The 13,589-nt window shown below is 50.0% G+C and overlaps 1 protein-coding gene and 1 long non-coding RNA gene across 2 annotated transcripts in view; one reads left to right on the forward strand and one right to left on the reverse strand.

The window, feature by feature from the left end:
- LOC140391631 (uncharacterized) overlaps nucleotides 1-2,607 on the forward strand; it is a 31,267-nt gene extending 28,660 nt beyond the window's left edge. The window contains exon 3 of the long non-coding RNA XR_011935140.1: nucleotides 1,776-2,607. This is a non-coding gene — a long non-coding RNA (uncharacterized lncRNA). The remainder of the gene's footprint in view (nucleotides 1-1,775) is intronic.
- The window catches only part of LOC140391630 (protein diaphanous homolog 3-like), an 837,607-nt gene that overhangs the window by 779,599 nt on the left and 44,419 nt on the right, over nucleotides 1-13,589 (reverse strand). The window lies entirely within an intron of this gene.

Here is a 13,589-nt window from a genome sequence, read left to right on the forward strand (position 1 = left end):
AGTCTCTCTCATCTTTTCTGGCTGCTCACCAACATCCGCATCTCGCCTCTAGTGAGGTCAGCCAATCCTAATGCTCCACCACCAACTCCTCCACTTTCTGATAGTCAGGCCCTGCTTCACCTGGTCGATCGCCACCCTAAGCGGCTCCACCACCTTGGCCAAACCTCCCAAGGCCTCCTTGCTCGACTGCTGGATTTTGCCATTAGGAACTCCACCAGTTGCTCTGTCGGCCAATGGGAGGGCAGATTTACTCCCTTGCTTTCTGCCATCTTCACCCGTGCTGCACCATGAAAACTTTTCCTGCTCCAACTGCTCTCTCTCAGTACTGGCACTCCTCGTACGATGAGATATACACTAGCTCTTTGAGAGGATTACTCATGCACCTTTTGCTCTCAAACACCATAGTATGGGTGGGGAAGGACCGAACAAATCCACCTTGAGCAGGAGCCACCAAATCGGAGACCTCTCACTCCATGGTCGCCACCGGAAGTCGTGACTGACTAACTTGATTAATAGTCTTTTCGTACCAAACTGAAGTATTGCTGCAAATAAAAACACCATCACACCTTCTTGTCTTACATTCATCAGGACAGATTTCAAGAATAACTACTGTAAAGGGAAGAACAATTTTTTTACTTTTAAAAAAATCTTTTTATTAGCATTTCTCATATTTATAAACAGTTGTGATATATATATATATATCACACATCACATTTTTCTCGCCTGCGCTAATTTCCTTTATTATACAGAGGTTTAGTTTGTCCTTCGGGGAAGAATAATGTATACTGGATGAGAAGAGAGTGCTGATCGGTTGGCAAATGGACTCTGATTGGCAGAATGCATGAGATAAATTCAGTCTTTTGGCAACAGATTTTTTAAAACTCAAATAATAATCTTTATTAGTGTCACAAGTAGGCTTACATTAACACTACAATGAGGTTACTGTGAAAATCCCCTAGTCGCCCCACTCCGGCGCCTGTTCGGGTATACGGAGGGAGAATTCAGAATGTCCAATATATCTAAAAAGCATGTCTTTTGGGACTTGTGGGAGGAAACCGGAGGAAACCCACTCAGACACGAGGAGAACGTGCAGAACCGCAGAGATAGTGACCAAAGCTGGGAATCGAACCTGGGTCCCTGGCGCTGTGAAACAACAGTGTTAACCACTGTGCTTACGTGCTGCCCCTGCAGGCTTTAAAAAAAAACAATTAAGTGCAGGATATTCAAATGCCTTGACAGTTTGATACTTCCAATAATTTTATGCATTGTTAACAGCAGCGTGGCGCATTCGTTAGCACTGCTGCCTCACAGTGCAAGGGTTCAATTCTCACCTTGGTTGACTGTCTGTGTGGAGTTTGCACATTCACTCCATGTCTGCATGGATTTCCTCCAGTTTCCTCCCACAGTCCAAAGATGTGCAGGTAAGGTGACTGGCCATGATAAATTGTCCCTTAGGTGTCCAAAGGTTAGGTGAGGTTACGGAGATAGGTTGGGAGCATGGGCCTGGGTGGTATGTACTTTTGGAGGGTCAGTGCAGACTCGATGGGATTTTATGTCTACATCATGTCTACTTGAATATTCCCATAGTGTACTTGACCTCTTTCAAAAAGAGTACCCTCCAAAGAGAACCCTCGCTCTCCAAATAACTCCATTTGTATCCAAATAAATCCATTTGAAGGCTGCTGCACTATAGCTGCCTCCATAAACCACAAATGTACAAACTACAACCTTCCCACCCACCCATTTTCCTCCAGATACTATGCTTGTTCCCTTAGAAAGATACAAAGATACTCGAAGGCGAAGGGTACCCGGCATTTCAGAGAACAAAAAAAGACCCAGTATTGTGCTTCGCGCTGAGGATCAAGAGAACGGCGTGTAGCCATCTGGGATTGCCACATCTAACAAGGTGCAGAGAAATTCGCAAAGCCTGGCGGGTAAAATGGACAAGCCAAGACTCGGGCATGCTCAGAGCCTGAAATGTATATTCGTAAGCCAGAAGTCCAGACGGTATCGAAACTCCATCCAATTAGCATTGTAATGGGGCCGATTAACATGATGGCCCATCTTCACCAAAACAAAGGACTGGTACTCAAGCAACCGGGACAGTCCCACACATTTCGGCGCCACTCCCGGTTCAAGGGAAACACAAACAACAGGGTCAGTGACCACTTGGGACACGCCCAGCCATCCAGATCCCCATCCACTTATTGGCTAAGGAATCTAACAGAGTGATCAGGGATCACCCAATTAGTAAGGCCCAAATCGAAGGACCGCCCAAAAAAGTACAACCCCCCCCCCCCCCCCCGAGTATAAGAAGAAGAGTTCGCCATATGTTCACTCTCTCTTGGTCCTGATACCCCGGTCATGGCCATCGCCAAGTGCAACAACACCAGAAGCAAGTCCAAGTTCAACGCTCGCTACCAGACGGATGAGCCTAGCTAAGCAGCAGTTACTCCTTTGAACCCGAAAGATCCAGAAGCGAACAGCGGCCACTGTTTTCTGACCTAAGCCAAGTGCCCAAAGTTAAGTACAGGTTGTCGTAGCTAATAGGTGTAGTTAACTAGTAGTGTTTATGTTGCATGACTAATTGTGTGTAAATAAAGTACCCTTGACCTTGAACTAGCTAACTGGTGTTTGGCTCTTTGATTGATAGCTGGTTGAAACTGGTGGTGGTATCACTTGATACCTGGCGACTCTAAGCATTAAGACATAGATAACATAGAAAGAAGGGCAAACTGGACTTCCGGGTGCGGCGATGACCAGCTGAGTCGCACGTTTCGGCAGCTCCCGGTGAAACGGACTTTTGGGCTCTTGATAGGAGCCCCAACGGCAATTTTGACGGCTAAAAACACTGTGCGGTAAACCAGAAGGGAATCCCCCCTGGATACGGATGAAAAAAGGAGAAAGTGGCCGGATTGCAGTGGATCCTTTAGAACAGCGGCAAGGAAGGCAAGCAAAAACCAAGATGGCATCGGAAGATGGCAGTTTAACATGGGGCCCTGAACAACAAGAGTTCTTGAAATGCTGTGTGGAAGAGCTCAAAAAGGAAATGAAGAAAGAGCTGTTGGCCCCGATACTACAGGCGATCGAAGGGCTAAAGGAGGAACAAAAGACCCAGGAGCGGGAGCTTCGGGTCGTGAAGGCAAAGGCAGCCGAGAATGAGGACGACATACAGGGCCTGGTGGTGAAGACGGAGACGCATGAGGCACATCAGAAACGATGTGTGGAAAGGTTGGAGGCACTGGAGAACAACGCAAGGAGGAACAACCTGAGGATTCTTGGTCTTCCTGAAGGTGCGGAGGGAGCGGACGTCGGGGCATATGTGAGCACGATGCTGCACTCGTTAATGGGAGCGGAGGCCCCGGCGGGTCCGTTGGAGGTGGAGGGAGCATACCGAGTGATGGCGCGAGGACCGAGAGCAGGAGAAATTCCCAGAGCCATAGTGGTGAGATTCCTCCGTTTTAAGGATAGAGAAATGGTCCTTAGATGGGCAAAGAAAACTCGGAGCAGTAAATGGGAGAACACGGTGATCCGCGTTTATCAAGACTGGAGTGCGGAGGTGGCGAGAAGGAGGGCGAGCTTTAATCGGGCCAAGGCGGTGCTTCATAAAAAGAAGATGAAATTTGGAATGCTGCAACCGGCAAGACTGTGGGTCACATATCGAGGGAGGCACCACTACTTTGAGACGGCGGATGAAGCGTGGACTTTTATTGTGGAAGAAAAACTGGAAAGAGCGGGTTATTAAAAAGAACGTCTGAACAAAGTGGTGGGGCAAATGTGGGGGGCGAAGAGGGGGGTTAAAAAAGGGGGGAAAGAGGAGTTTTATGTACTAATCCTGCGATGTGGTAACTTTTCTCTCTTCCACAGGTGGTGATTGGGGGGGGGGGGGGGGGGGGGGGGGAAGGTGGAGGAGATGGGGCTTTGGCCATTGGGGGCGGGGCCAAGGGTGAAGCGCGGGCTTGGTTCCCGCGCTATGATAATCATGGCGGGAATAGAGAAGCAGGAAGGAGGGGGCGTCGCACGGTGCGAGCCGAGGTCACGGGGGGAAGCAGAGGTCGGCCAGACTTCTGGGAGCAACATGGGGGGAGTAATTACGCTAGCGGGGGATCGAGCGGGGGGGGGGGGGGGGGGGGGGGGGGGGGAATTACTGGGTTGCTGCTGCTGGGGAGAGGGGGGAGCTGGTATGGGAGGGGATGGGCGGGGGGGCACCGCCTGGGGGAGATACAGCTGCGTGGGAACCGGGTGAGGAGCTGGAAAAAGGGGATGGCTAATCGACAAGGGGGAGGGGGGGGGGGGGGGGGGGGGGGGGGGGGGGGGGGGAGGGTAGGAAGCCCCCCAACCCGGCTGATCACGTGGAACGTGAGAGGGCTGATAAAGAGGGCACGGGTACTCGCACACCTTAAGAAACTTAAGGCAGATGTGGTTATGTTACAGGAAACGCACCTGAAACTGATAGACCAGGTTAGGCTACGCAAAGGATGGGTGGGGCAGGTGTTCCATTCGGGGCTAGATGCGAAAAACAGGGGGGTGGCTATATTAGTGGGGAAGCGGGTAATGTTCGAGGCAAAGACTATAGTGGCGGATAACGGGGGCAGATACGTGATGGTGAGTGGCAAACTACAGGGGGAGACGGTGGTTTTGGTAAACGTATATGCCCCGAACTGGGATGATGCCAATTTTATGAGGCGGATGCTAGGACGCATTCCGGACCTAGAGATGGGAAAGCTGATAATGGGGGGAGATTTTAATACGGTGTTGGAACCAGGGCTGGATAGGTCGAAGTCCAGGACTGGAAGGAGGCCGGCAGCAGCCAAGGTACTTAAAGATTTTATGGAGCAGATGGGAGGTGTAGACCCGTGGAGATTTAGCAGACCTAGGAGTAAGGAGTTCTCGTTTTTCTCCTATGTCCATAAAGTCTACTCGCGAATAGACTTTTTTGTGCTGGGAAGGGCGTTGAGCCCGAAGGTGAGGGGAACGGAGTATACGGCTATAGCCATTTCGGATCACGCTCCACACTGGGTAGACTTGGAGATAGGGGAGGAAACAGGAGGGCGCCCACCCTGGAGAATGGACATGGGACTAATGGCAGATGAGGGGGGGGATGTCCAAGGGTGAGGGGGTGCATTGAAAAGTACTTGGAACTCAATGATAATGGGGAGGTCCAGGTGGGAGTGGTCTGGGAGGCGTTGAAGGCGGTGGTTAAAGGGGAGCTGATATCAATAAGGGAAGCAGGAGAGTAAGGAACGGGAGCGGTTGCTGCAGGAACTTTTGAGGGTGGACAGACAATATGCGGAAGCACCGGAGGAGGGACTGTACAGGGAAAGGCAAAGGCTACATGTAGAATTTGACTTGCTGACTACGGGCACTGCAGAGGCACAATGGAGGAAGGCACAGGGTGTACAGTACGAATATGGGGAGAAGGCGAGCAGGTTGCTGGCACACCAATTGAGGAAAAGGGGAGCAGCGAGGGAAATAGGGGGAGTGAGGGATGAGGAAGGAGAGATGGAGCGGGGAGCGGAGAGAGTGAATGGAGTGTTCAAGACATTTTATAAAAAATTATATGAAGCTCAACCCCCGGATGGGAGGGAGAGAATGATGGGCTTCTTGGATCGGCTGGAATTTCCCAAGGTGGAAGAGCAGGAAAGGGTGGGACTGGGAGCACAGATCGAGGTAGAAGAAGTGGTGAAAGGAATTAGGAGCATGCAGGCGGGAAAGGCCCCGGGACCGGATGGATTCCCAGTCGAATTCTATAGAAAATATGTGGACTTGCTCGCCCCGGTATTGACGAGGACCTTTAATGAGGCAAAGGAAAGGGGACAACTGCCCCCGACTATGTCTGAAGCAACGATATCGCTTCTCTTAAAGAAGGAAAAGGACCCGCTACAATGCGGGTCCTATAGACCTCTTTCCCTCCTAAATGTAGATGCCAAGATCCTGGCCAAGGTAATGGCAATGAGAATAGAGGAATGTGTCCCGGGGGTGGTCCACGAGGACCAAACTGGGTTTGTGAAGGGGAGACAGCTGAACACGAATATACGGAGGCTGTTAGGGGTAATGATGATGCCCCCACCAGAGGGGGAAACGGAGATAGTAGTGGCGATGGATGCCGAGAAAGCATTTGATAGAGTGGAGTGGGATTATTTGTGGGAGGTGTTGAGGAGATTTGGTTTTGGAGAGGGGTATGTTAGATGGGTGCAGCTGTTGTATAGGGCCCCGATGGCGAGCGTGGTCACGAGTGGACGGGGATCTGCATATTTTCGGCTCCATAGAGGGACAAGGCAGGGATGCCCTCTGTCCCCATTATTGTTTGCACTGGCGATTGAGCCCCTGGCGATAGCGTTGAGGGGTTCCAAGAAGTGGAGGGGCGTACTTAGAGGAGGAGAAGAACACCGGGTATCTTTGTATGCGGACGATTTGTTACTATATGTGGCAGACCCGGCGGAGGGGATGCCAGAAATAATGCGGATACTTGAGGAGTTTGGGGATTTTTCAGGGTATAAATTGAACATGGGGAAAAGTGAGTTGTTTGTGGTGCATCCAGGGGAGCAGAGTAGAGAAATAGAGGACCTACCGTTGAGGAAGGCAACAAGGGACTTTCGTTACCTGGGGATCCAGATAGCCAAGAATTGGGGCACATTGCATAGGTTAAATTTAACGCGGTTGGTGGAACAAATGGAGGAGGATTTCAAGAGATGGGATATGGTATCCCTGTCACTGGCAGGGAGGGTGCAGGCGGTTAAGATGGTGGTCCTCCCGAGATTCCTTTTTGTGTTTCAGTGCCTCCCGGTGGTGATCACGAAGGCTTTTTTTTTTTTATAAAAGGATTGAAAAGAGCATCATGGGTTTTGTGTGGGCCGGGAAGACCCCGAGAGTGAGGAAGGGATTCTTACAGCGTAGCAGGGATAGGGGGGGGGGGGGGCTGGCACTACCGAGCCTAAGTGAGTATTATTGGGCCGCTAATATTTCAATGGTGAGTAAGTGGATGGGAGAGGAGGAGGGAGCGGCGTGGAAGAGATTAGAGAGGGCGTCCTGTAGGGGGACTAGCCTACAGGCTATGGTGACAGCCCCATTGCCGTTCTCACCAAGGAACTACACCACAAGCCCGGTGGTGGTGGCTACACTGAAGATTTGGGGACAGTGGAGACGGCATAGGGGAAAGACTGGAGCCTTGGGGGGGGTCCCCGATAAGAAACAACCATAGGTTTGCCCCGGGGGGAATGGATGGGGGATATGGAATGTGGCAAAGAGCAGGAATAACGCAACTGAAAGATCTATTTGTGGATGGGAAGTTTGCGAGTCTGGGAGTGCTGACCGAGAAATATGGGTTGCCCCAAGGGAATGCATTCAGGTATATGCAACTGAGGGCTTTTGCGAGGCAACAGGTGAGGGAATTCCCGCAGCTCCCGACACAAGAGGTGCAGGACAGAGTGATCTCAAAGACATGGGTGGGGGATGGTAAGGTGTCAGATATATATAGGGAAATGAGGGACGAAAGGGAGACTATGGTAGATGAACTAAAAGGGAAATGGGAAGAAGAGCTGGGGGAGGAGATCGAGGAGGGGCTGTGGGCAGATGCCCTAAGCAGGGTAAACTCGTCGTCCTCGTGTGCCAGGCTAAGCCTGATTCAGTTTAAGGTATTACACAGGGCACATATGACTGGAGCACGGCTCAGTAAATTTTTTGGGGTGGAGGATAGGTGTGCGAGGTGCTCGAGAAGCCCAGCGAATCATACCCATATGTTTTGGTCATGCCTGGCAGTACAGGGGTTTTGGATGGGGGTGACAAAGGTGCTTTCAAAAGTAGTAGGGGTCCGGGTCGAACCAAGCTGGGGGTTGGCTATATTTGGGGTTGCACAAGAGCCGGGAGTGCAGGAGGCGAGAGAGGCCGATGTTTTGGCCTTTGCGTCCCTAGTAGCCCAGCGCAGGATATTGTTAATGTGGAAAGAAGCCAAGCCCCCGGGGGTGGAGACCTGGATAAATGACATGGCAGGGTTTATAAAGCTAGAGCGGATTAAGTTCGTTCTAAGGGGGTCGGCTCAAGGGTTCACCAGGCGGTGGCAACCGTTCGTCGAATACCTCGCAGAAAGATGGATGGAATGGAAAAAAGAAGGCAGCAGCAGCAGCCCAGGATCGGGGGGGGGGGGGGGGGGGGGGGGACCAGAAGGACTCTCAGGGTTGTTAATAAATACTGTATAATATGTATAGGTCGTTGCGACAGATAATTATATATTGGACTGTTAAATTATATTTTTGGAGAGTGTTACTTGTGACAAGGCAGTTGCCAATTAGGGTTAGTTTTCATTTTTGTTATTTATTATTTATTCATTTTTTGTTTATAAAATAGGTCATTGTTATTTGTGTTGTTATAATATTGTGCAAGGGATGCACAATGTACTGTGTTGGTTGACCAAAAATTTTCAATAAAATATTTATTTTTAAAAAAAGAAGGGCAAACTCACTGTTTGCCATAATTGGAACAGAGCCACAGAAAAGACAAAGTAAAAGGAACATGCATCAAGACGCACCTCCGCATGGAGGACCAGGTTAGGCTCAGGAAAGGGTGGATGGGTCAGGGTTGTCACTCTGGGATTTTATTCAAAGTTGCGGGGGGGGGGGGGGGGGGGGCAATTTTGAGGAGTAAGAAAACAGGTTTGTGAGCACGAAGGAAGTGAGGGGCCAGGGTGGGAGATATGTGATTTTGAATGGGGTATTAGAAGGGACTCCGGTGGTGTTGGTGAATGTGTATGCACCGAATTGGGGTGATGTAGGCTTTATGAGGGGTTTGCTGGCAGCAATCCCTGACTTGGCCATGCACCTGTTGATTATGGGATGAGATTTTAATTGTGTCCAAGAGCCGAGGATGGATAGGTCGAGCCCCAGGTCAATGGGTAGGATACGAATGGCAAAGGAGCTGGGGGGATTTATGGAAAAGATGGGTATGGTGGACCCAAGGCGCTTCAAGAACCCAGGGGGAAGGGAGCATTCTTTATTTTCACATGTTTACAGGGTGTTTTCCATAATTGACTCTTTTGTGGTGAGGCAGGAGATTTTGGTGGGGTGGAGGGGGCAGAGTACGCAGGGATCGTAATCTTAGACCATACGCCCCACTGGCTGGAGATTCGACTTAGATCGGGACTGGAGCAGAGGCCGGGGTGGAGTCTCGATTCGGGGTTGTTGGCAGATAGAGGGTTTTGTGACAAAGTGCGGGTTATGATTAAAGATCATGTAGAATTAAACCAAAAAGGGGAGGTGTCGGCGGCCACCTTATGGGAAGCTGCTAAAAGCGGTGGTCCAAGGGGAGATTATCTCGTTCAAAGCTCATGCGGATAGGAAAAGGAGGGAAGAATGTGAACAGCTAATGAAGAAGATAGTGGAGGTACACGGAGTACTCGAGGGTGCCCACCACGAAGGGATTGGCGAGGAGGAAAAAATTACATGGGCAATTTACTAGACTGACAATGGGGAGGGCGGGAAGACAGCTGCGTAGGGCAAGTGGGATGCAGTAGGAATACGGGGAGAAGGTGAGTCGGATGTTAGCGCATCAGCAATGAATACAGGCTGCGTCCAGGGAAATGCTGAAGATACGGACTGGGATGTTGTGTCGGAGCTGGAGAAGATAAATGAGGCATTTCAGGATTATTATAAGGAACTGTACAGGGATGACCCGGGGTGGGGGTGAGGAGGTGGACATGGGTTGGTTCTTCGATGAATTGGAGATTTCACAGCTGGAGGAAGATAAGAGACAGGTGCTAGGGGAGCCCCTGGGGCTGAGGGAGATGTTGGGCAGTACAAGGGGTATAAAGTCAGAGAAGGCACTGGCATCTGATGGCTATCCGGCGGAATGTTATGAGGAGTTCGCGACGGACCTGGCGCCACATCTCTTGAGGACAGTTAATGAGGGTTGGAGAAGGGGGTGCTGCCGGAGACGATGACGTAAGCAACAACCACGTTAATACCGAAAAAGGGGAAGCACACGTTGAAATGTAGGTCGTATAGACTTATATCGCTGTTAAATATTGATGTGAAAGTGCTGGCTAAGTTGGTGGCAGGAAGGATGGAAGGTTGTGTCCTGGGTTGCGGAGGACCAAACAGGCTTCGGGAAGGGCAGGCACCCTTCTAGCAATATAAGGAGACTGTTAAATATGATTATGACCCCATTGGAAGCTCAGGTACGGAGGTAGTGGTGTCCATGGATGCGGAGAAGGCATTCGACCGAGTGGAGTGGCGGGTACCGGTTTGAGGTGCTGGGAAGGTTTGGGTTTGGGCCGAAGTTTGTTGCATGGGTGCGCCTATTATACGTGGCACTGAGGACGAGTGTGCGGACCAATTACATGGGTTCACGGAACTTCGAATTACACCGGGGAACAAGGCAGGGATGGCGCTGTTGTTTGCGCTGGCTATAGAGCCTCTAGCAAGGGGTTCAGCAGACTGGCAAGGGATTACGAGGGGACGGAAGGAGCATCGGATGTCGCTCTGTGCTGACTACCCACTATTGTATGTTTTGGACCAGCTGGAAAGCATGGAGAGGATCATGGGCTTGTTGGAGAGGTTTAGACGTTCTCAGGATACAAATTAAAGGTAAGGACAAGTGAAGTGTTCCGGTGAATAAGTTGGATCATCGAGCCGATTTAGGAGGTTTGCCAATGAGGTTGCTAGCTTTTTAAATATTTCTTTATTCTCCTTCTTTTTCACATTTGCTCCCAAATCACACCCACCAACAATAAACAATGATCAGTAACAAATATGTCAATCCCCATATCAATAACAACGATCCCATCCTCCCACCAAACAACAAACATTCGCCCGCATGTTCACATAAACAAATGATCAGGAATCACCCATAGCTACCATTAAACCCCCCCCCCCGCCCCCACAACTAATGTTCAAATGTTATCCAGTTCTTGAAAGTGCATAATGAATAATGCCCATGAATTGTAGAACCCCTCTATCCTTCCCCTCAGTTCAAACTTAACCTTCTCAAGAGTCAAGAGTTCCAACAGGTCCCCCCACCACGCCAGGGCACAGGGTGGAGAGGTTGCTCTCCAACCCATCAGGATCCACCTTGAGGCGATCCAACAAGGCAAAGGCTACAACATCTGCCACCGCACCTGTTTCCAACCCTGGCTGGTCCGACACCCAAAATATGGCCTCCCGGGGGCCCGGGTCCAGTTTCACGTGCACCACTTTAGAAATTACCCTAAAAACCTGCTTCCAGTAATCCTCTAGCTTTGGACAGGACCAAAACATATGAACGTGATTAGCGGGCCCTCCCCCCCGCAACGTTCACACGCATCTTCTACTCCTTCAAAAAATCGGCTCACCCTCGACCTAGTGAGGTGTGCTCTGTATACCACCTTCAGCTGTATCAGCCCCAACCTCGCGCACGAGGTGGAGGCATTCACTCTCCAGAGCACCTCACACCAGAACCCCTCCTCCATACCCTCTCCCAACTCTTCCTCTCACTTTGCTTTGATCCCTTCCAGTGGTGCCTTCTCCTCTTCCAAAATAGCTCCGTAAACCACTGACACTACCCCTTTCTCCAGTCCCCCTGCTGTCAGCACCCCCTCCAGCAATGTGGAGGCCGGCTCCTCTGGGAAGTTCTGTATCTCCTTTCTGGCAAAATCTCGAACCTGCATGTATCTAAACATTTCCCCCTGATCCAGCCCATACTTCACTTCCAGCTCCTTCAATCCTGCAAACCGACCCCTAAGAAACAAATCTTAGTGTCTTAATCCCCTTCTCCTCCCATTTCTGAAAATTTCCATCCTACTTTCCTGGCTCAAACCGGTGGTTCCCCTGAATCGGCATTTCCCTTGACCCTGCCCCCAACCCGAAGTGTTGGCGAAACTGCCTCCAAATTCTCAATGAAGCTATTATTAGCGGACTCCCCGAGTACTTCCCCGGGGCTATCGGGAGCGGCGCTGTTGCTAGTGTTTTCAATCCCGACCCCCTGCACAAACTCTCCTCCATTCCGACTCACTGGGAATCAACCCCTCTTACCCAGCACCGCACCTTCTCCACATTCGCCGCCCAGTAATAATACATCAGGTTCGGAAGACCCGGCTCCCCTGCCTGCCTTCCCCTCTGTCGTAGTAACTTTCTAACTCTGCCCACCTTCCCTCCCCATATGAATTTAAGGTGGCTAGAGACAGTACTTGGGGATTCAGGTGGCGAGGGAATGTGCGATAATTCGCAAATGGAATTTAACAAAACTGGTGGAGGAGGCTAGGGAGGATCTGAAGAGGTGGGATATGCTGCAGTTGACTTTGGCGGAGAGGATCCAAATGGTAAAGATGAACATTCTGCCCAGGTTCCCATTTATTTTCCAGACACTTCAGATCTTTATACCGAAGGTTATCTTTCAGAAATTGGACACAATTATATTGAACTTTGTATGGACAGGGAAGATGCCAAGGGTAAAGAGGACCCTGTTACAGAGGCAGAAACAGCAGGGAGCATTGGCGTTGTCGGACCTGCTACATTACGACTGGGCGGCGAATGTGAAGATGACAGCACAGTAGCACAAGTGGATAGCACTGTGGCTTCACAGCGGCAGGGTCCCAAGTTCGATTACCCGGGTCACTGTCTATGGAGTCTTCACGTTCTCCCCATGTCTACGTGGGTTTCCTTCGGGTGCTCCGGTTTCCTCCCACAGTCCAAAGACGTGCAGGTTAGGTGGATTAGCCATGCTAAATTGCCCTTAGTGTCAAAAAAAGATTAGGCGGGCTTATTGGGCTACGGGGATAGGGTGGAAGTGAGGGCTTATGTGGATCGGTGCAGACTGGATGGGCCGAATGGCCTCCTTCTGCCCTGTATGTTCTATGAAGCGGTGGTGGGAAGGAGAGGGGGCAGAATGGGTTAGGATGGAGGAGGAATCCTGGAGGAAACCAATGGTATTCTGCAGTTAGAAGGATAGGCAAAAAAGGAAAAAGGAGGTGGATCGCACTGTTTATGAAGGATGGGATCAATACATCGAGTCAGGATTCTAGATCGGAAGATCAAGGTGTAGAATCAGTTTGGGTGGAGATACAGCAAGGGACAGCAAACATTGGTGGGAGTTGCTGATAGGCCACCAAACAGCAGCGGTAATATAGGGCATGGTTTAATTTAGGAAATTAAAGCTGCATATAACAAGGGTGATATAGTAATCACAGAGACTTCAATCTATACATAGACTAGGTAAACCTAATTAGCACTAATGATGAGGACGACAATTTCCTGGATTGTATACGAGATGGTTTTCTAAAACAGTTGTTGAGGAACCAACTGGAGAAACGGCTATTTTAGATCTAATATTGTGCAATCAAAAAGGGCTCACTCTAAAGGACCCTTTAGGGAAGAGTGGCCATAATAAGATGGAATTTTAAATGAAGTTTAAAAGTGATACAGCTCAATCTGAAACTTGAGTATTTAATCTAAACAAAGGAAGCTGTGAAGGTATGAGGGACGAGTTGAGCTGAGGTAGATTGGGTAAATTGCACAAAGTTATGACAGCAGTTCGGCAATGGTTAGCAGATAAACAATTAATTCATGACTTTTGACAAATTTAATTCCTTTAAGGTACCAAACGCCAGTAGGAAAAATGATCCT

Source organism: Scyliorhinus torazame, chromosome 15 (genome assembly GCF_047496885.1).
Source record: "Scyliorhinus torazame isolate Kashiwa2021f chromosome 15, sScyTor2.1, whole genome shotgun sequence".
Taxonomy (NCBI): Eukaryota; Metazoa; Chordata; class Chondrichthyes; order Carcharhiniformes; family Scyliorhinidae; genus Scyliorhinus; species Scyliorhinus torazame.